General features: G+C 39.2%; 1 protein-coding gene across 1 annotated transcript in view; it reads left to right on the top strand.

The window, feature by feature from the left end:
• Positions 1 to 23,257, top strand: part of NOX3 (NADPH oxidase 3) — a 650,715-nt gene that overhangs the window by 169,874 nt on the left and 457,584 nt on the right. The window lies entirely within an intron of this gene.

The following is a 23,257-nucleotide window of genomic DNA, read 5'->3' as shown; positions in this document are numbered from 1 at the left end:
ACTGATTGGCAGGGGGAAAAACGAGTTTGAGTGTCAAGCATGCTAATTTCCAAGTCTTGATACTGTGGCTAGTCAGTAAATCACTACACAAACGTTCCCAAAACATCCAGAATTACTAACGATCCAAAAACAACAGTTATAAGTCCAAAAGAACACAAGTAATAACTGGCATTCATCGCTAAACTAATAATGCATATTTTCACATTCTACATACTGTGCAATCACAAACAGGCATCAGCATATGAAACCGGCATTACTAATGCTCCCAAAACAACAGTTATACTGCGTATAGTACACAAAGTCCAAAATAATATAAAGTTCCCAAAACACAAGTAATAACTGGCATTAATCGCTAAAATAATAATGCAGATTTCCACATTCTACATACTGTGCAATCACAAACAAAGTCCAAAACCTACTAGGCATCAGCCTATGAAGCCGGCAGTAAGAGCAAAAATAATAACACGGTAATTTGAGTACTCAGACTGCATCTTTGTGAGTATTAAAGTCTGTAAAAACGTATGTTTTAGCTGATTGAATAAACAAGTACATTACGGTTACCACCTGTCCCACTTTGTGAGGGACAGTCCCTCTTTTGGAAATTGTGTCCTGCAAAAAAATTGAAAAAATGGCAAATGTCCTGAGATTTTAGGGCAAAAATATGTCCTATATTTTCTTTAATAGTTGCATAAAATACTTATACTGTATCTGAAAGACTTAAATATTATAAGAAACAGAAGAAGGCAAAAAAGTGAAGTTCTGTCCTTTGTACTGGTTGTGGGTATGTTTTATCCTGTAAAATCTGACATTTCCAAAAAAATGTCCCACTTTGGGCATTTGAAAAGGTGGCAACCCTAAACTACATAGTTGCATGCTTTGAATATTCATACCGATGCTGCCTTGCCCCGGCAGCGGCGATGTGAATATTCATGCGGGTGTGGGGTCCGTGTGGCTGAAGGCATGTTTGGAGCGAGATTTGCTACTACGTATCTTGCAAGGTACTACACTTGGTGATTACCAAATGTTCTTCACAAAGGTGGCAATCTCAAAGACGCAGACTCTCACAGGCCTGGGAACTATAGAATCAGCTCAAGTAAACAAATCTGCAAAGAAAATGCAAAGCATTACATCTTATTGGATAAACCATGATTTCCAGTGTCTGGCTCCCCTATACGTAATCGAGGTGAAACTGCTCAAGCATCAGAGCCCGCATAAAAAAAAAAAAAAACAGACAAACTGCATAACACCAATTGCTTTTTCACATAGGAGATCCTTGCCAGTATGGCTTCTAATTTTGCATGAGCAATGATTCACTTCTTTAGGGAGATTTCTCCCATCTTTGAGTTGGTGTAACCATGAAGTTGGCATACGTATTAGTTCGGGAGGTGTGGGGCAGCTGCAAAAAAAAACAAGTATGGACGCCACAGTGGTAGCGTAGCATTGTCACCTCACAATAAGAAGTTCTCTTGTTCAATTCTTGGCTTATGTGCCGTCTGTGCAGAGTCTGCATGTCCTCCCTGCGTTCATGTGGGTTTCCTCTGGGTGCTCTGGTTTCCTCCCACATTAAAAAACATGTGTCTGGAGCGTTTCTCCCTGGGTCTCTGCTGAAAATTGGCTTTGTTTCAAGGCAGACCTTCTCAGTTACCAAATGTTAAATAAGTAAAAAGGAGTTTTTCACCTTTTTGGATTTGAGGCATTTTTTTCTTCTTTTGCAATGTTGACTTTCAGGAAGTCTGTCTTGCATAGTAGAACCCCAGTACTTCATTCAACTTTAGTTTGGTTTTGTCAGTGATACATCATGTCTCCTTAAAATAGTAAACTTCTTTGAAAGTCACAGAGGTAGTGAATAGTGGTTGTTCCCAGAAATTTATAAATTGTAAAGATTTGCACCATTTTACACCCCCCCGGAAAAGTTATAAGTCATGCCAGAACACTGAACTGCAATGTTAGAATTATACTACACTCCCCAAAAATATTATATTCATGTTTACATTTTGAAAACCTACCACTTGTAAGCATTCTGATATTTTTCAAAAAAAATGTCTTTTTATATACTAAAAATAATGCTTTATTTCTTCTTCATTAGAATATTTACATTTTCTTACATCCATTACTTTATATTTCATGCTTCTTTTTTCAGGAAATTTATCCATTAATAATCTCCACAAAAAATCTTCAGCCTCATAAAAAACTTCAAATCTTTCCTTTCTCTTTTTTATATTTTTAACCTCATTCTTATGATCTTTCCCTGGACGTAGTAAATGCTATTTTTCCATTATCATGTTATACCATTCCCTTCTACCTTTTGTGTAACTTCATCAGGTTTAATTTTCCATAGCTTCATCTTATTCTTTTTCTGTCATCTCATTCTTTTTGCATCCTTTCTTTCACTTTTAATTTTTTTCCATATTTCACATACAGTCTTCTTCGTCTTCTTCTTCTTCTTCCAGCTGCTCCTGTTAGGGGTCGCCACAGCAGATCAGCTGTTTCCATTTCTTCCTGTCCTCTGCGTCTTGCTCTGTCACACCAACCACCTGCATGTCCTCTCTCACCACATCCATGAACCTTATCTTAGGCCTCCCTTTTTTCCTGTTACCTGGCAGCTTCATCCTTAGCATATTTTTCCCAATATACTCAGCATCCCTCCTCAGCACATGTCCAAACCAATGTAATCTTGCCTCTCTGGCTTTGTCTCCAAACCTTCCAACCTGGGCTGAACCTCTAATATACTTATTCCTAATCCTGGCCACCCTTGTCACACCCAGTGCAAATCTTAACATCCTCAACTCTGGCACGTCAAGCTCTGACTCCTGCCTTTTTGTCAATGCCACTGTCTCCAACCCGTATAACATAGCTGGTCTCACTACCCTCTTGTAGACCTTCCCTTTCACTCTTACTGGTACTTGTATGTCACAAATCACTCATTACTCTGAACTGTTGATTCCAAGTACTTAAACTCATTCACCTTCACCACCTCTGCTCCCTGCATCCTCACCATTCCTCTGTCCTCCCTTTCATTCACACACATATATTGTCTTAGTCCTGCTGACCTTCATTCCTCTTCTCTCTAGAGCATATCTCCACCTCTCCAGGGTCTCCTCCACTTGTTCCCTACTCTCACTACAGATCACAATGTCATCTGCAAACATCATAGTCCACGGGGATTCCTGTCTGATCTCATCTGTCAACCTATCCATCACCATTGCAAATAAGAAAGGGCTCAGAACTGATCCTTGATGTAATCCCACCTCCACCTTAAACGCATCCGTCACTCCCACCGCAGACCTCACCGCTGTCACACTACCCTCGTACATATCCTGTACCACTCTTACATACTTCTCTGACACTCCCGACTTCCTCATACAATACCACAACTCCTCTCTAGGCACCCTGTCATATGCTTTCTCTAAATCCACAAAGACACAATGCAACTCCTTCTGACCTTCTCTGTACTTCTCCATCAACACTCTCAGAGCAAACATCACATCTCTAGTGCTCTTCCCTGGCATGAAACCATACTGCTGATCACTAATCATCACCTCCCTTCTTAACCTAGCTTCCACTACTCTTTCCCATAACTTCATGCTGTGACTGATCAGTTTAATCCCTCTGTAGTTACTAAAGCTCTGCACATCACCCTTATTCTTAAAAATCGGTACCAAAACACTTTTTCTCCATTCCTCAGGCATCCTCTCAGTTTCCACAATTTCATTAAACAATCTAGTTAAAAACTCCACTGCCATTTCACCTAAACACCTCCATGCTTCCACAAGTATGATCTGGACCAACAGCCTCTCCGTTCTTCATCCTCTTCATAGCTATCCTTACTTCCTCCTTGCTAATCCACTGCACTTCATGATTCACTATCTGTACATCATCCAACCTTCTCTCCCTCTCATTCTCTTCATTCATCAACCCCTCAAAGTACTCTTTCCATCTGCTCAACACACTCTCCTCGCTTGTGAGTACGTTTCCCTCATTATCCTTTATCACCTTTACCTGCTGCACATCTTTACTAGCTCGGTCTCTCTGTCTAGCCAATCGGTACATGTCCTTTTCTCCCTCCTTAGTGTCCAACCTTTTATACAACTCTTCATACGCCTTATCCTTAGCCTTCACCACCTTTCTCTTTGCTATGCACCTCATCTCTTTATACTCTTGTCTACCTTCTTCATCTCTTTGATAATCCCACTTTTTCTTCGCCAACCTCTTTCTCTGTATACTCTCCTGTACTTCTTCATTCCACCACCAGGTCTCCTTGTCCTCCTTCCTCTTTCCAGATGTCACACCAAGCACCTTTCTAGCCATCTCTCTTACTAGCTCTGCTGTAGTTACCCAGCTATCCGGTAACTCTTCACTGCCACCCAGTGCCTGTCTTAACTCTTCCCTGAACATCACCTCACAATTACCCTTTTTCAGTTTCCACCATTTGATCCTTGGTGCTGCCCTCACACTCATCCTCCTCTTCTTGATCACCAATGTCATCCTACAAACCACCATCCTATGCTGCCTAACTACACTTTCCCATGCCACCACTTTACAATCTCCAATTTCCTTCAGATTGGCCCTTCTACATAAGATATAATCCACCTGTGTGCATCTTCCTCCACTCTTGTATGTCACTCTATGCTCCTCACTCTTGTTAAAATACGTATTCATCACAGCCATGTCCATCCTTTTTGCAAAATCCACTACCATCTGACCTTCTGCATTCCTTTGCTTAACACCATACCTACCCATCACTTCCTCATCCCCTCTGTTCCCTTCACCAACATGCCCACTGAAATCTGCTCCAATCACCACTCTCTCACCCTTGGGTACAGTCATCACCATTTCATCCAACTCACACCAAAATTTTTCTTTCTCATCCATCGCACACCCAACTTGTGGAGCATATGCACTAACAACATTCATCATTACACCATCAATTTTCAGATTCATAAACATCACTCTATCTGACACTCTTTTCACCTCCAAAACACTCTTAGCATACTGTTCCTTCAGGATAATGCCTACGCCATTTCTCCTCCCATCCACACCATGATAAAACTATTTGAAACCGCCTCCGATACACCTAGCCTTGCTCCCCTTCCATCTGGTCTCTTGCACACACACTATACCAACCGTCCTTCGGTCCATCATATCAGCTAGCTCCCTCCCTATACCAGTCATACTGCCAACATTCAAAGTTCTGACCCTCACTATCACAGTCCTAGCCTTTACCTGCCTTCGGCCATGCCTTCCACCTCTCCTCCTTCACATACGGTATTTTCCCTACATGCAACTTTCCTTCTCCTTTATAGTCTTATTTCTTACTATCCAAAAATGTGTACAGATGCCATATATACAATTGGATTTTTTTTTTACACTAAACTTTTTTTGTTATATATAGTTCCCCATCTAACTGGATTAAGTCTTGGTCTCTAAATAAAACTGAAAAACTCTAACAATTATTTTCCATTCTTTCAGGAAACATATATACACTCCCCAAATATCCGAGCATTCCCAGTATATACATATTTAACATGTGTCTACTGATTTTCATCAAATGACCCACACATCAGCATTTACAATATTAACCAGAAAACACAGACATTTCAAACTGACATGCTACTATGTATGTGCTGAGCAACAGCGTCGGTGCATGCAAACTTTAAACAGAAAAATAAAGCAGGGGCAAGTCCCCCCACACCCCGTACCAGTTATATGTACTAACGCTGAGATTGCACAATATTGGGGAAAGAGTGTATTTGCCTGCACTAATATTGTATGATTTTGCACAACTGTCAACCATCTATTTTATCGACCAAATTTTTCTCAACTTAAGAGATGTCTACCTAGTATAGAGTTATAAATATGCTGTCCCCGCCCCATTTTTAAATGATAAATCAAATGGTTTTGACCATCTAACTTCTTTATTTCATCCAGAATATCTCTCCATTGTTCTGAAATGTTTACACTTTCACCAAACCTGATACCTAATATGTTAAGCTAATTTCTTGTAAAATATATTCAGTTTATCTTTTTTATTTCGCTAAACCCTTTACTTTTTGTTTTAAGCTAAATCCAGCTTTACTTAACCACCATTTCTATCTTTGACGCAGTTTCCCTCATCCATACTATATTTTTGTTGCAATAATGAAATTATCTGCATATCAAAGTCACATGGGTATTAATACATCTCTTTCCGTTACTCATGTATTGTTGCATTCATTACTAGCGTAAATGAATACATACTCATGAGACGCCACTGTTTCACACCTTCTTCTGTTTTTATTTTCTTTCCTAACCAACCATTACCATATCCTTCACCCAAGACATCTCATAACATGTCTTTAATATTTTTGTTTTATTTTTCTAGAAACCCCATAATCTCTTAAACTATCCCACATTGTCTCATGACTTATTGAGTCCAATGCTTTTGCTTTACCACATGCATCCTACCTTACCTCTTTAGTCTCCCTTATAATAGCATTTGTTACTTCTTTTAGTATTACTAAATACTTGTTCTCCATTTATTCCATATATATACCCCTTACCCTATCATAGGTTCATAGGTTCATAGGTATGTACTAGGCTAATGGCCCTGGAGCCTTTACTAGCCTAGCTCATAGGAATACTCTGGCATCGTGCTACCCGACCTTAGTTCCCAGTACCTCTGTCAAGTAAAGCCACTGGAGTGATCCCTGGGGTGAATTTTCTATTTCCCATCCATTCATCAAGATTTCTGTTGAAGAGGGCCAGTGAGGTACTCTGCTTGACATGTATGGGAAGTCTATTCCATAGCATGGGCAGTCTCTGGGTTATGAACCTGTCCCTCCAGCATGTTTTTTGATTGTGGTAATGAGGTTGAGGTCTCTGGAGTGTGTGGTGTGGATGGATTGAGATTTCTTTAGATGTAGCATTTCTAACAGAGCTGGGTCAGACATGGTTTTGTAAGTCAAGCAGAGATCGCCTCTAAGTAGGCGATATGAGACAGAGAATAGTTGGAGTTTTTCAGGTCTCCAAAATAGTCCTCATTCTCTTTTGTATTATTTTCATAAAGATTGTTTAGTCCATATTGTCCAGTGGCCTCAATTCTTAATATTTTGTCATCTTTCTTCTATATAAATTTAATCAACCCAGCACATACCTTTTTATTTTCTATCCCTTCCTCTAACCATTCATTCAGTATCTCCACAAATATTTCTTTGTCCCTTATATTCGTCCCATTATAATATTCATAACTTAAGCCATATAAGCATGCTGCTGATTCTTCCTTCCTTTCTTTTATAAACTCAGTTGTTTCAGTTTATTGTTTTCTTCTAATTTACATTTTGCTGTATCCAAAATTTCTTTTCTTTCCACGCCCCCCTTTCAAATTATTCTCTCGTATGCATTGTTTCTACAATTTTTTTTCTATATCCATAATTTCTTCTTATTTACATTTTACTACCACATTTTCATCTACCATTCTATCCATATTGCCCTCCCTTCTTTTTACCTTCTTTCCTAAAAAAAGGTGAACCTTCTTTCCCTTTAAAAAAGATTTCTGCCTGTAAGTTCTCTTAAAATTGTCTTTGTTTTTCTGTTTCTCTTACTGTATTACATCCTTCTTCCATTCTGTCCCAAACTGTTTTACCATGATTTCATATTCCACTTAACATCCATTTATCCTTCTTCACTGACACCTAGCACAGTCCACATAGCTTTATGACATAAACAATCTGATCCTTTAACCGCATCTGTCACTTCCTAAATATCAGCTGAATACATAACGTAATCTATCTCTGTTTTTAAAATTCCCTTTTTGTATGTCTGCTTTTTACTTTTCCCATGTTTCCACATTGCTTCACTTTTTTATCACCTTTACATCTTGTGCTGTTTTTCCTTTTTATTTTCTTAACTTACAGTTAAAGTCCCCAGCCATTGTGATTGACATATATATTATCACGTTTTCTTTTTGTAGTTCTTCAAACAGTTTCTGATAGGTTGGTATATCACATTTTTCTATTACCCTCACACAATGTCCATTTTTTCTCAAGTCCCATATCATCACCCATCCTGGTATTGCATTTGTTACACCCAGTATATTACTTCATCTTCCCTTATTAACATCCCCTAGGCCAGAATATGTTTCATATCCTAGTGTCCATATAATTTTCCCCCATACAGCCTCATTTTTTGTTCATTTCCTTGTGTAATGCATCTTGTATCCAGTAAGAAAATACATTTGTCTTTTACTCCTTGCACCATCCAACAACCATTAAAACCCTCATTTAATTTCTTATGCTATTGATATTTAATCGCAAAATACCTAGAGCATGCTTTCCCCTTTTTGGATCGTTTTCCTCTTGCTCTTATCTTTCCCTTTCTCACCCTCCTTCCAATAGATGTAACTTATTTTTGCTCTTGTTCTTCCTCTGTTTCCAAGCCACCATCTTGCTCTTCTTCACTTGCCAACATATTGTACTCATTTTCAGTTTGTATCTGAATCTCTTTTAACATGATTCCTATCTCTTGCTGTTTTTCTTCACCTTGAATCATGTTTCTGTTACTTTCTTCCTCACTTACATCAGCCATTTCTCTTTCTTCAGGAATTTTGCTTTCTATATATTGTTTTCCTCCTTCCAATTTATGTTTTTTGCACCCTTTCTTTTTCCATTACTGGACATTCAAGCCCAAAATGGCCACACTCCTTATATTTCCCTCCAAAACATTTACCGTTGGTAGCAGTATAGTGTTGCTCCCTATGATGTCCTCTTTTTCTTTTGTTAATTTCCTGAAGAAAATGTTTTTCATCCCCACAACAGAAGCAGGCCTTCAGCTGACCCCAGTATCTAACAGATGCTCTTTTCCCATTGGCTATTTTATTAGTTGAATATGCTATAATCTTCCATCATGCATAGCCAGTAGATTCCGTACTTTCCATCTCCCTATTAGCATACACTTCCTTTATTTACACACTTTATCACATTTTGTCAGAAAAAAAGTTTTTAGTTAAAATTCCTCCATTTCTGAAGTACTGAACTGCACAGTTTTCTTTTTAACTTGCAAGCCAAACTTCTGAAAAATAAATTAATTCCCAGTTGACAGGTTATTTCTTTTTACCATTTTACCCATGAACTTTTCTGCACCTGAAAAGTTTCAAAAGTTACTTCATAAAAGTCTTTTGTCCACAGCTGTATCAAAGCTCTTATGCCTCTTAAAGTAAATCTTGATGACAACACAATGTTGCCAGTAATGTCACACCTGCCAATAGTAGCACTGGTTTTACTTTTTATTCTTACCAATGGTCTTCCATCTGAAGCTGCTGGCCTTCTTCTCCTGACAAACATTTCTCTTTACTTTTTACACTGCTTCCTGTTCCTTGACTTTTAACACTTGCATTTTTTTTTTTTTATTTCTGTCATCCACAGTACCTAGTTGCAGAAACATTTCTTAAAACTGTAGTTTCCAGAAACAACATTGACTCAGAAAAGGCCAGGCAATTCAGTGAGTACAGTAAAAAACTTTCTTTATTCAGTGTCTGTTTATGGAATAAAGAAAGCTTTTACTCTACATACTGGAGTGCATGGCCATTTCTGAGTCAACTTTGTTTTCTGGAGACTACAGTTTTTACTTTTTTCAACTTGGGACTTTGTTACTGCTGGTATATATCCTTTTTTTCATATTCTTAAAACGGATTACTTCATCAGTTAAACATGCTTTTCTGCTTTCAGTTTTGGCAATCTACTCCTCTTCCATGTTTGCCAACTTCATTATCTGACTGTTCCTGTAGCGCTCGTTCTATCACAGCACCCCAGCTCACGTCTTCTCCATCATCTGATTCTCTTTCCTTCATTAAATTCTCTAAAACCACTGTACCCAGACCTCCACTCTCAAACTCAGTAACAAGGATGTCATCTTTCTCTGATTCTCTTTCCAAAAGTTCTCCAACAACAGTGTTTACTCCTTTCTCCATCTTTGAATTCTCCAAGCACTAGTGATAATGCTCTGGCACCATCTAGTGAGTGGGGGGGGGTGCCCTGTCTAAATTACCCCTACCCAATGTAACTACCCCTTGGGTCTGCCCTTTCAAGAAGTTACTATCTTACTAGGACTTAACTCATTCAACAAAGAATAAGTAAGCAAAATAAAAATTCTCCACTCTAAAAAAATAGCATGAACTGGTGGAAGATAAAAAGAAACTATCTTGGTGGAATCTTTGGAAGATTTTTGTGGTCTGGTAGCTCTGTAATAAGGGTTTGACAGTATGTGAGCCTAATTCCTTCTACTTTTACTGGTTTAGTTTTATTTGGGGGTTGCATGGGCACATGCTGAACTGAATTATTTACTTGGTTTTTGCTGTTTTTTGAATTTAGCATGGCAGTGCTTAAGCTTCTTTTGTCAGGTGTACCACATTGACTTCTAGAGAGAGGAGTATTAGAGATGGCCACTAGAAACACCACGCCTCCCACACCTTTCATGGTCAATTTTAGAAATGAGAACAGTTATTCACAGGGAGACCTTACTCAACTTATTGGGCTGTTAAGTGATCAAGTTAGTGTTCTATCCTCAAATATTGAGAAATTAGCCGCAACGTCACCGGTACACAACTCACAAATGGTTTGTTCTGTCATCAAAGGAAGCCAGAGATGGAAAATGAATGGTTTTATGAACACAGACATGTGACAGGATAATAAACCTAATATTATTACAAACCATGAGGGTGGAAGGGATATATTTACACTTCACAAGATCAATTTAAATACTTGGTTTAAACAAGACTTGGAATTTAATAGTACCAGACTGATGAATTTTAATGGTTCTATTAACACTGTGCTATCAACATTTAACAAAAAACTTTTAAAGGTGAATAACTTGCAAGTGGATAATGTGTTTTTAATTGACTGTATAAAACAGAAAAGGGTACCAAAAGGTTTGCGAGTATTTACATTTCTGAATGGACTTGCTTATCACATTAACAACTATTTTGAACTTGTAAAAATGTTTGACAAGCACAATATTGAGTTGATGCACACAGATTAATAGTTTATTCAAGGAACTTGATGTTTTAAACAACAACATTACAAGTGATTTACTTTTTGAACATAATTTTGGAAAATATGATAGCATTTTTTAAGAGGGTAGAGTTACTGGTGAATATCAACCTTCACAAAAAGTAGAAAATAATTGGTGAGGATGAAATGGATTATATCCACCATAGGGCTTACCCCCTATCAAAAAGTTTTAGTAACACTAAACAAGCTAAATTGAATGCTGCATATAATGCTGAAGAGAGTGATTAGCCTGCCCCCACATTAAATTTAGAATACAGCCCCACCCCGAGTATTCAGGATGGGGTAGATGCCAGTCTGAATTTTGATATCAGTTTCCCACCATTAGCTAAGTAGATCGGGAAAAAACAGATTATTAACCAACATGGGATAAGAGATACCCCCAATGATGGGGCTTTTTTAGTCTATCGCCAAGATTCTTTAGGGAAAGGAACAAAGACTAGGGGAAGGGAATGGAAGAAAAACAGAACAGATAATTGTTCCTCTTATTAACAGCACCTCTGATGGGGGGATACAAGTAACACACAGGGGTATTGTACATTCTTAATAGGGATTTAGTATTTTTAATTATAGCAGTTTGGATGTGTCAATTAGTTTTTTTAAACTTTTTATAAGGGGATGGAAGTTTGTCCCTGCATGTCTAATGACACCCTGACAGAATTTAAACTATTTACAAAGAAACTAAATCTGAATTTAGGTTCATAGGTTCATAGGTTCATACTAGGCTATCTGCCCTAGGGCATTTATAAGCCTAGCCAGAATGTGTTTGGCTTTCGCCACCCATTTTAAATTTATTTTGCTATGCCCTTTTTCGAGGTTAGTATACTGTGCCTCTGTCTAACAGTGACACAGAAGTGATACCTGGGGTAAACCTACGATCTCCCATCCACTCATCAAGATTCCTCTTGAAGAGAGTCAATGAGGGACTCTGCCTAACCTGGACTGGGATTTTATTCCAGAGTGAAGGGAGCCTCTGGGTTATGAATCTGTCCCTCCAGCATGTCCTATTTATTTCACTGCTGAGGTTCAAGTCTCTCGAGCATGTAGCTCGATGGGATTTGGATTTTCTGAGGTGCAGCATGTCCATTAATTCCGGGTTGGACATGGATTTATACGTCAGGCACAGATCGCCTCTGAACAGGTGGTATGCCACTGAGTAGAGCTGGAGTTTCTTTAACCGGGCAGCATATGGCATCTGTTTGAGCCCTTTGATCCTCTTGGTGAGGTACTTTTGGGGTCTTTCCAGTTGCTGCAGGTGTCTGGTAAGGTACATCCCAAAAGGGGCATTGTACTCAATTATGGGCCTGATGAGGGATGAGTAAAGAGGCATGATGACCTCCCCTGATCTAGATGTGAATCCCTTCATGATTAGGTGGGCTATATAAAATGTTTTTCTAACCACTTTGGCCACATGGTTGTTAAATGAGAGATTGCTATCAACTTGGGTCCCCAGGTCCCTAATTACTTCTTCTGTACTTAATGGATTACCACCTATATGGTAATTTGTGGGCACTTTGTTTTTGCCAAAGGGGATGACTATACACTTTTTGGCATTTAGCTTGAGGCCATGGCTCTGGCACCAGTTGTCTGTTTCTATGAGGCCCTTTTGGAGGATGCTTGTGTCGGCTGGAGAGTCTATTATGGCACCCAGTTTGCAGTCATCTGCGAACTTGGTCAGCCACAGTCCTTCCGTGTTGGCCTGTACCTCCGAGAAATATATACCGAACAAGAGAGGTCCCAGGACTGAGCCTTGTGGGACACCACTTGTAACTGGTTTGGAGTCTGACATGGCTCCAGCAATTCTAACCATGTGGGTTCTGTCCTTGAGCCAGTTTGCAATCCATCTAGTGACATAGGGGTTTATATTTAAGCTGGTGAGCTTATCTATAATGCCTGAGTGGGGTATTGTATCAAAGGCTTTTGCAAGGTCCAGATAGGCTGTGTGGACCACCTTCCCCTCGTCAATGGCCTTGGTGACTGTTTCAAAGAAATCAACCAGGTTTAAGAGGCAGGATCTGCCCTTAACAAAGCCGAACTGGGTAGGATCCAGTGTCTGTAGGTCCCCAATATCTTTATTTATGAGGTCCATGATGATCCTTTCCATAGCTTTGCAGACCAAGCTAGTCAGGCTTATGGGGCGATAGTTTCCAGGATCCGTTGAGGCACCACCTTTATGGAGAGGGACCACTGTTGCTGTACACCACTCTTTGGGCACATATCCTGTAGTAAGGCTGAGATTGAACAGTAGTTTTATGTTTGGGTTTAGCTCTTTTTGGAGTTCATGTAGGACGCAGCCCGGGACACCGTCTGGTCCCATTGATGCTGTGTTTTTTGCTTTGGAGAGGGCAGCTCCTACCTGAGCATCTGAGATGTTAGGGGGGGCAGCACTCTGCTGGGATAGATATTTGCCCTTTTGGTGGGGAGGGGGGAGAGAAGTTTGCGCTGAACCTGTCAGCTAGGATGTTGGCAATGTCTGTGGGTTCAGTGTATTTTTTGTCATTTTGGACTAATTCTGAGCATATCTGGGAATTACCACCCAGGTTCCTAACATAACTAAAGAAAGCCTTGTGACTATCCTTAGTGTCCTGTGCAATTTTTCTCTCGAAGCTGGCCTTAGACAATTTTATGAGTGCCCGTAGTTTTTTGCTAATACTGATCAGTAATGCCTTCCCTTTTTGGGATTTTGCTATATCATTTAGTAGCTTCCTCCTTCTATTGTATAGTTTGTTTATGGCTGGGGTCCACCAGACAGGACGTCTGCCTTTGGAGGATTGGGTCTTGGTTTTATTTGGGATCGCATGATCCATGCATTCCTGAAGATGTTCATAGAATGCGTTTATAAAGGATTCTGCGGTCTGGGCCGTATTTTCCACAGGCCCGGGGGCTTTGAAGGATTCCACCTCGGATTTGAGGAGTGTGAAATTTGCTTTAGAGAAGTTTTTCACTGTGGTTTTCGGGGCAGGGGGTGGGGTCGGGATGTGAATATCCAGTGAGATTAGTTTATGGTCTGATCTTACCAGTGAGGGATGCACTTCTGGTTTGGAGCATAGAGTCCCCATGTTGGTGATGATCAGGTCCAGTATGTTTTCCCCTCTTGTGGGAGTGGTAACAAGTTGTTCCATAGCATTTGAGTTTATAAATTCTAGGAACCTTTGGGCTAGGGTGTTGGAGCTAGAGTAATGCTCCCAGTCTATGTTTGGGTAGTTGAAGTCGCCCAATATAATGGTGTTTGGAGAGACCTTCATATTTTCCAGTGTTCTCAGGAAGGCCGAGTGGGGTTCCTGGGTTTGGGAGGGTGGTCTGTAGCAGGCTATAAACTGGAAGGCAGTTTTACCCACTGTTAGTTGCACATGGATAGTCTCTGATGCTTCGTGCTTTGCCACCAACCTGGAGGTGTGGGTATCTTTGATGAATATCGATACTCCCCCTCCTTTTGTGGTTCAGTCCAAGTTTTGGGCCGAAAAGCATGGTATGAGGTATAACCTGGTAGTGCTGGGGTGCTCTCGGGAGCCCTGAACCAGGTTTCTGTTACTGCACAGATATCGATGTTCTCCATGCTAAGGAGAGTTTCGAGTGCGTGCATCTTGAGGTTTAGACTTCTGGAGTTGAGTAGCATTACTCTTAGTTTCTTATCCCTTGTGATACCTATGGAGGTGGGTTTGTCTTTTGAGCCTTGCCTAAAAAAGGCACTATGGGGGTAGCAAGAGCCTTTGCCAATATCCGAAAGCCCAGGGGTGACAGGTGCAAGCCGTCCCTAGTGAAGCATCGTGGCTTGTCGAGCATATCATCCCAAGCTGACAGGCATTGGATCCCCTTTGAATGACACCAGTACTTAAGCCAATTGTTGAAATTGATCATCTTGTCTTCATATTGTGGCATCATTCTTGGTGAGGGTAAGATGCTACTCAAGGTCAGGGACATACCGACCTGGGCTACATGCTCAGAGAGCTCCTTTATGTCTCTTTTCATGTAGTCCAGGGAGGTATGTCTCAGGTCATTCACACCAGCATGGACAATGACTGAGTCATATTTGTACTTGCCTTGGAGTGACCTGAGTGCTTGTGTTATGTGGAGGATCCTAGCGCCCGACAGGCTGCTCACCGTGACCCTCTCCTTGTTCAGCCTGGTGAGCGGGACGTCAGTGTGCCTGACGATAGAGTCACCTATTACAAGTGTATCAGGTGTGTTGTTTAGTCTTAAGGGCTGTGACTGTTCGGCACACTGGCTTTGTGAGTTATGTGTTGCACGTGTTTTGTTTTGGGGTAGCGGCTGCTTGGGTGTCTGCTTTGGAGGTCTCTGCTGCTTATGCAGATCTTTATTTAGAGCCTCCGAGTATGTTTTTGTGTGATTATGTGTTTGGTTTGCTGTTGTGGTAGGTCTATGTGAGACTGGAATTGTAGTGAGTGTGGTTTCCTTCTCCTCCTGACTGGTTATGCCAGTACTGAGTTGAGAGAGCTTAGCCTCCAGTTTGGCTATATGGTTGCATCTCTCACATGTGTTGGAATTTGTTGGGGGGAGGAGGAGAAGGTTGTCTGTGTACATGAGGCAGTTGTAATATTGCCTCAAGATTCCCAGATTCACCAGCTGGACCGGAGAGGAGATTGACAACTGACCTTTGGACATGCTAGAATAATATTGGGAATTCCTTAATAATTGAAAACAAGGGCCAGTGGGGAGTGAGGGTGTAGTGCTTTTAATTTTTAGTGCTGACTTATATAATTGCTTTAGTGAGCAAGTGCCAGGTAACTTAAGTGCAATGTGTTACAGGTAACTTAAATGCAAAAACGACAAACAGTAACTTTCTTTAAAGTGAAACAAGGAAATAAGTACAGTAAGCAATGCAGATATCACTAGTGATCCACAGAAGCACTGAGAAGCCGCGTATTAGGTGGAATTAGCATTCCAGGGAAATAACAAGTAAACAAACAACAAGCATATAAACAAAGCTAGATTCAGCAGGCCTGGATCTAGTCTATGCTACAGCAAACAAGGTGTACCAATTTCAGTAAGATACAGTTCAAATATTCAGGCACTATAAACCTTTAACCAGAAATTCCCAGCTCAGAAGGGCAGAGTCCAGCCACTTCTCCCACAAGAGTGCAGACCACGAACCTTCTTAATGTAAAATAACTGGCCTGAAGCCCAAGTGCTTAAACCACAACTAATACACTTTAAGAATAACAGACACTGGGCTCTCAATCAGCAGTTCTCAACTTAGAAGGATGAAAGCTACCTGTCCTGCCACCACAGTGCATGCCACAAACCTTCCTAATGTAAAACAACTGGTCTGAAGCCCAAGTGTTTAATCCAAAAGACTTAGAATGATAGCTACACTTTAATCAAGTTACTACCAAGCAGTAATAAATACAATTGAATACTTTAGAGAATGCCTGGATTAGTGCTCAAGTTACACAAACAAAGCTAGATCCAGCAGGCCCGAATCCAGTCTATGCCACAGCAAACAAGGCGCACCAACTTCAATAAGAAGCAGTTCAGATATGCATGCACTATAAGCCTTTAACCAGAAATTCCCAGCTCAGAAGGGCAGAGTCCAGCCTCTCCTCCCACAAGAGTGCAGACCACGAACCCTCTTAATGTAAAATAACTGGCCTGAAAGCCCAAGTGCTTAAACCAGAATTAATACACTTTTAGCATAACAGACACTGAGCCCTCAATCAGCAGTTCACAACCTAGAAGGATGTAAGCTACCTGTTCTGCCACTACAGTGCAGACCACAAACCCTCTCAGTGCAAAACAACTGATCTGAAGCCCAAGTGTTTAAACCAAAAGGCTTAGAATGAGTTACACCAAGCAGTAATAAATACAATTGAGTACTTTTAAGATGATGCAAAAGTAAAATAAAGTAGGTAAAAACACAAGTACAGTAAAAGCAGATGAAATTTTTTTTTTCTGAACAAGTGCTGAGAGCAAAGAAACAGATTTGAGTGCTGAAACTAGAAAACTGGCTAGTTATAAGGAAAAAAAAAACTAAGCTAGAAGGCTTCCCTCCAACACAGAAGGGCTTGGGGGCTCTGAAGCCTACAAATAGTCTATACCACTTAAGAGGAAAGGCAGGAAACAAGCTTAAATTCTCTTTTTTTTCTGTTTCCCAGATGCTCTCTTTGTACACAGTAGGAGTGCCTGAAATCAGAATATGATCTCACTGCACTCAGTTGAGTGAGCAAATGAGATGGGCCCAGAAGGAGTATCCAAACACAAATTTACAAGAGGGGCGGGCAGTTTCAAGGCCACTAAGATTAACACCAAAACAAAAACAGGCAGGGTGGGTGGGACTAACTGAAGAGCAGAGTCAAAACTTCCAGTTCAGTTAATATTCCTGCAACACACAGTTAAAATAAATTTAAATACTGTATTTTTTTTAAAAAAAAGGTGCAGATAAAGGTACTTAAATTATCTTATACGTCCAGTTGAATACAGCAAGTTCTTAGCCGGCCAAAGCTGAGGTTTTTAAGCAGAAAATATTTCACACTGCACCACTTAAATAGGCAAGGACAGGAAATCAAAGAATGTGGCTACCCCCACACCTGTAATTACTAGCAAATAACAAAATTCAGCAAACACTGACTAACTTCCAGTTCAGTTAATATTCCTGCAACACAGTTAAAATCATGCAAAATACTCTTGATGCGGAGGTGAAAAATGCACTCGACCATCCAGTTAAATTCAAAAACAGAGCACTTACAAACCTCCACTTAACCCCACCCTAGCCATCTTTGAAAAAGCTTGCAAAAGAGAATTGTATGAACTAAAAGAATCACAGAATTTTATACAGTTTTTATTTGAGGATTATGAAACCTGATAAGGGTGGGGGTATTGTTGTAGTGAATATGGATGACTATGCTAATCAGATTTCTAGCATGCTCTATGATACTGATAAATATACAAGTGTTTCTATCAATGAAAATAACATTATATATCATAAGATTTATTTGTTTTTAAAAGAGTCTCTTTTACAGGAATTAATTTCTCCAAAAATATTTAATTTTTTTACATAATGTCCACTCTGTCTTTCCATTAGTGTTTGGATTCCTTAAAGTCCACAAGGACAATATTTCTCCACCATACAGATTGATTGTATCTGCACACGGTGCTAAGATAAATACTTTAGCTGTCTTTGTGGACCAGATTCTCAAAGGGTCATTAAACAATGCACCACATATCTTAATTGATTCTTGGGATTTTCTAAGGAAAATCATACCACTTTTTTTGATACCCAGGTGAGTTTCTCTACAATAGACGTGGTGGATCTGTTTAGTAGTATCCCTCACAAGGACAGACTGGACCTATTCTACACTGCAACTGTTGAACTAACTAAACTGAATGATAGTATAATCAACATTTTAGATGATGTTGTGGATTTAATTTTGGCCAATAACATTATTATATTTGAAGGCGAGTTCTTTAGACAAATAAAAGGAGTCACTATGGTGGCCAACTGTGCCATTATGTGATTAACTCGTTATCAGGAGCATTGGCATATGTACTGCATTATTTGGACAACATTTTTATTCTTTGGGAGGATACAAACTCCATCCCGGATGAATTTGTCACATATATCAATAACAAGTTTGGACTTTTGGAAGTGGAACCCTATAATTTAAGAGGTGGCTCTTGGGAGACAAAGTTGGAGCATAGGGAATTAATCTGGCAATTAAAGCTAGGTGCATCTCATGGTCTGGGTTTTAATGATCAAGTCTCTCTAGCTCAAATATTAAAATTGAGGGCTAGTATTATTTACATTTTTAAAAATGTTTACATGTTATGTAATTAACACACACACTTTTTTTAAACAACTATTTGTGTATTTTATATAGTTTGACATTTTCAAAAATGTTTTGGTGTTTTTATATTTATTTTATTTTTTTCATGGTTTTCACTTGAAGTTACAATTTGAAAATAGTGTAATGTGTGTGATTGGATGAAGTATGGCATGTGATATTCTTTGAAGAGATATTTAAACTAGGTAATTTGCAATTAAATGGTTCTGATGAAGTTCTGTATTATATAGGGACGAAAGTGTTCAGCCTATACTAGAGGTCTGCAACTTTCACTATCAAAAGAGACATTTTTGGCCACTCTCCCACCAAATAAAATTCATTGGGAGCCACAAAACCTATTTGACCCCTAAAATTAAGATAACACAGCATATAAAGTTTTATATATAGTTATTATACTAAATATAAAAGAACTAAGTTTATAAGAGTAATATTTAAAATCCATCCCTATTTTACTTCCTTTGTTGGGATTGTTCGATTGCTATCAGTGTGTGTGTATGTGTGTGTGTGTGTGTGTGTGTGTGTGAGTGTGTGTGTGACATCTTTCGACCTCTTAGAACAAGAAATCTGGACAAAGCCATAAATAATGGGGCACAAAGGCCCACAAATAGGGGCAATTTTTAAATATTGCTCTTACAAACTTAGAAAGTTGCTAGAATAACAGATTTTACATTAGCATGAACTTTCTGAAGGGTATGAAGTCTGAAACTCAAATGTCTGTCTATTTTTTCTGACTTCAGCCCTCAATGATTTGCCAGAAAAACACAGTTTTATGAGAAACAAACCAAAAATATGAGGCAAAAGTCAGGACATTCTGCGAATATCTGCACAGTTGAGTGGTAACTGTATGTGTGTGTGTGTGTGTGTGTGTGTGTGTGTGTGTGTGTGTGTGTGTGTGTCGGTGTGTGTGTGTGTGTGTGTGTGTGTGAAATGCATGTTAACAGAAACCATGTTATTCTAGCAAGTCTCTAAGTTTATAAGAGCAGTATTTAAAGTCTGTCCCTATTTTTGTTCCTTTGTTCCCCTTTATTTGTGGCTCTGCCCAGATTTCTTGTGGTAAGACTTTGAGAGGTATGAAAACCTTTCAGGAGATGCTGCTGGTGCCAGGGGATGCTCGATCACTCTCAGTGTGTGTGTGGAATGCATGGCAACAGAAATGGTGTTATTCTAGCAAGCTTCTAAGTTTATAAGAACAATATTTAAAGTCGATCGCTCATTCATTCAGTGTGTGTGTCTATGTGTGTGTGTGTGTGTGTGTGTGTGTGTGTGTGTGTGTGTGTGTGTGTGTGTGTGTGTGTGTGTGTGTGTGTGTGTGTTGCGTGGTAGAGTGCCCATTATTTTTCAAAGCTACAGGGAGCAACTGCAGAGGGGTGGAAGAGCCACATGCAGCTCAAAAGCCACAGGTTGCAGACCCCTGGAATATCTAATAAACATTTTTTTTTTCTTTATCATCACTCCAGTCTGTATATTTTGGAAGATTTTGTGGTGTGATAACTCCATAACAAAGGTCTGACACTACATGAGCCTAACTCTTTCTGCTTCTGCTATCTTGGTGAAATTAAACACTAATAAATCATGTAATAAAAGAAAAAAGCTAACTAAGGCTTATAACAAAACAAATTCTAATCACATAAAGACTGTCAAAAAGCTCAGGAAAACTCTAAAAATTACAATAAAGAAAATCTTCATGGAATACAAATTTTAATTAGCATCCACAGTCAAAAATAATCATAAATCCTTCTTTAACTGCATCAGATGATTAAGAAGTAATACTCAGTGATGCCCTGAATTAATTCATAATGGTATTATCCATTCTGAACCTAAAGATACTGCTAAAATACTTGCAGATAAGTTTGTGCCAACTTTGCCTCAGAAAGCAAAGCTGTAGTTAGGATGGGACAGAGAGAGAATCTATCCATGATACAAGCTCATTTGTGGACAAAATCAGCACCATAGAAGACATGCCAATTGGTCACCACAAATCAATGAAGCAACTGCTTTTGCTTGACAGCTGTGCATGGAGCAGCCTCTGTGGTTATTTCAGCAGCCATGATTGAGATTCTGTCCATTTAAACAAGGGTAAGAGAAACTGTAGCATAAGGTAAATGTATCTCTTTGCTAAAACGTCTGAAAGCCATTTCAGGCAAATAAAAATATATATATATTATATAGAAACATGATAGCTCTTTGCCCATACAACTCTTTTTTGTCCCTATCCCTACACAATGGTTTGTCAAAAGAAGACATCTACATAATTTAGTAAACTGTAGATACCATCTATGCAATTCATAGAGTGTTACTGGATCTAGCAAAGACCTTTTACACTATTCCCTATGCTGGTATTCCAGATAAAGCACTTATGTCATAAGTCAGATAAATTTGCTGACAGATGGAACCTATGTAGGTAAAATGACACTCATAAAGCAGAAAAGTGATTAGAGGCATTCCTCACATCTCAGCACTGGGACCCCTTCTGGTCAGTATCTGCTTTTTGGATCTCCAAACCACTGACCCAGATATATTACTAACTAAACTTGCCAACAACTGCAAACTGGGGAGTATTCATTCACTACTTGATACCAACAAGGGTCAAACTATGCAAAGCAATGGTGTATTAGGTTATAGGCTTAAGTTAAATGAAAATTGCAGCATTGCCACTATTCAAAAACAAAAGTTGGTGGCAGTTTACATTATAGACCACTCCAGAATGATATGGCCATCAGAGATCACCACATCCTGGTAGAGAACCCCTGACTTAACAACAAAAAATCCTTCTATGCATCCAGTTAATAAGTAAATGTATCTCATCCAAGTCAAAAATATTTTTTCATCTATACTCCTCACTGATGAGTGCAATTATAGAATACTCCTTTATTATGCATCTGTCTATACAGACAACTAGAAAGACCCCAGAGATTCCTTACTGAAAAGATCACCAAACTGGAGACCCACAGCTACCAAGACAAGTTGGAAACTCTGTTTGTATAACATATCATATACAGAGTTCTGTGTGATGATATAGGTCTAGCATTCTGTGCTATTAATGACTCAACCCTCCTTAAAAACAAATGGTCCCACAAGTACTGACACTAAAGACTTGAATCTCCATCAACAAAGAAATAAGACATGCTGGGCTGACAAACATGTTCTGAAAAAATGTATGCAGCTGCATAGGCTTTGTATGCCTGTCTATACCTATGAGTCCATATAGCTCAGTTGTGGTACACCTCCATTCTAGCATTTATGTCTGCAACCTCCAAGCTTTAAACTCATACCTAGGCTATGTAGATTGGTAGATGAATACAAATGTAACTGTCACGGTTACATCAACACATGATACAGAATCACTACAGCACCAAGTAATCCTTACTAAGCAGTGTGGTTCAGAGCAATATCTGAAAGTAAATGCAAACAGTGCAATGTTATCACATTTGCTGATCAACCCTCATCAGCAATTGACAGTATAAACAATTTTCAAATGCCAACTGACACAGCAGTCAGGGGTCCAGGCACCTTGGGCGACAACTCCTTGGAATTCAAACACCATGTAGAATCTGTATCAGAATGCAATTCTGTGTAGCCCAGTTGATATCTAAAGGTGTCACATGGGGCAGTGTATGTTATCATGTTGTTGTACTTAGCTGTTTTATGCTTTGTTAACCAGGTAAGGGAACTGGTTCAAATAATCTTTTCAACCACAACCCAGAGAAAAACAATTACAAAGAATATATTACACACAAAAATATTACAGAAGGTGGAGTACAAATAGCAACACACAGTTACACCAATATTACACTATTACAGTGAAATATTATCTGCAAAAGAAAATATGCAAAACAGTAAGAACACCTAATTAGACCAATGACAAAAACCTATAAAAGATACTAGTTTCTGCAAACACTGCAACAGTAGTCAAATCCATTCCCTGACCATAAGTAACTAGTTATAGCAAGTGATTAGCCCACTCACTAATCTATGAGAGCACAAAGTGGGGCAAGAAGGTAATAATGCAGGTGTAAATGCAGAGCAGAATATGTGTGCATATATTTATAAAACTAATAAAGGACTAGGAGAAGTCCACTGCCTAGCCGATTAGCATCATTAATGAGGAATGCAATAAAGCCATCAGTGTCTTATTCTGTGATTAAAACAGCATTATTTATTAGAGAATGTAGACTTATCTGTTCTACTTAATTATAAATTATTTTGGAGAAATGTTTCTTGTATACTCTAATTCTGAGAAATAAAAAAATGCCATAGGCCCACCAGTCCACATGTTACCAATAGTAATTTTGAAATGCCCAACTGTATAAGACAAAAACTTTTAATATCATTAGCGTATCGAACAATTTAAAAGGCAGCATGACCTGATTTGCCAGAAAAGCAACACTGTGGTTCCAATTGTCCTTTCAGTGTTACACC

This window comes from Protopterus annectens, chromosome 1.part0 (assembly GCF_019279795.1).
Source record: "Protopterus annectens isolate FY-2018-M chromosome 1.part0, PAN1.0, whole genome shotgun sequence".
Taxonomy (NCBI): Eukaryota; Metazoa; Chordata; order Ceratodontiformes; family Protopteridae; genus Protopterus; species Protopterus annectens.
This window is presented reverse-complemented; position numbering and strand designations above follow the sequence as displayed.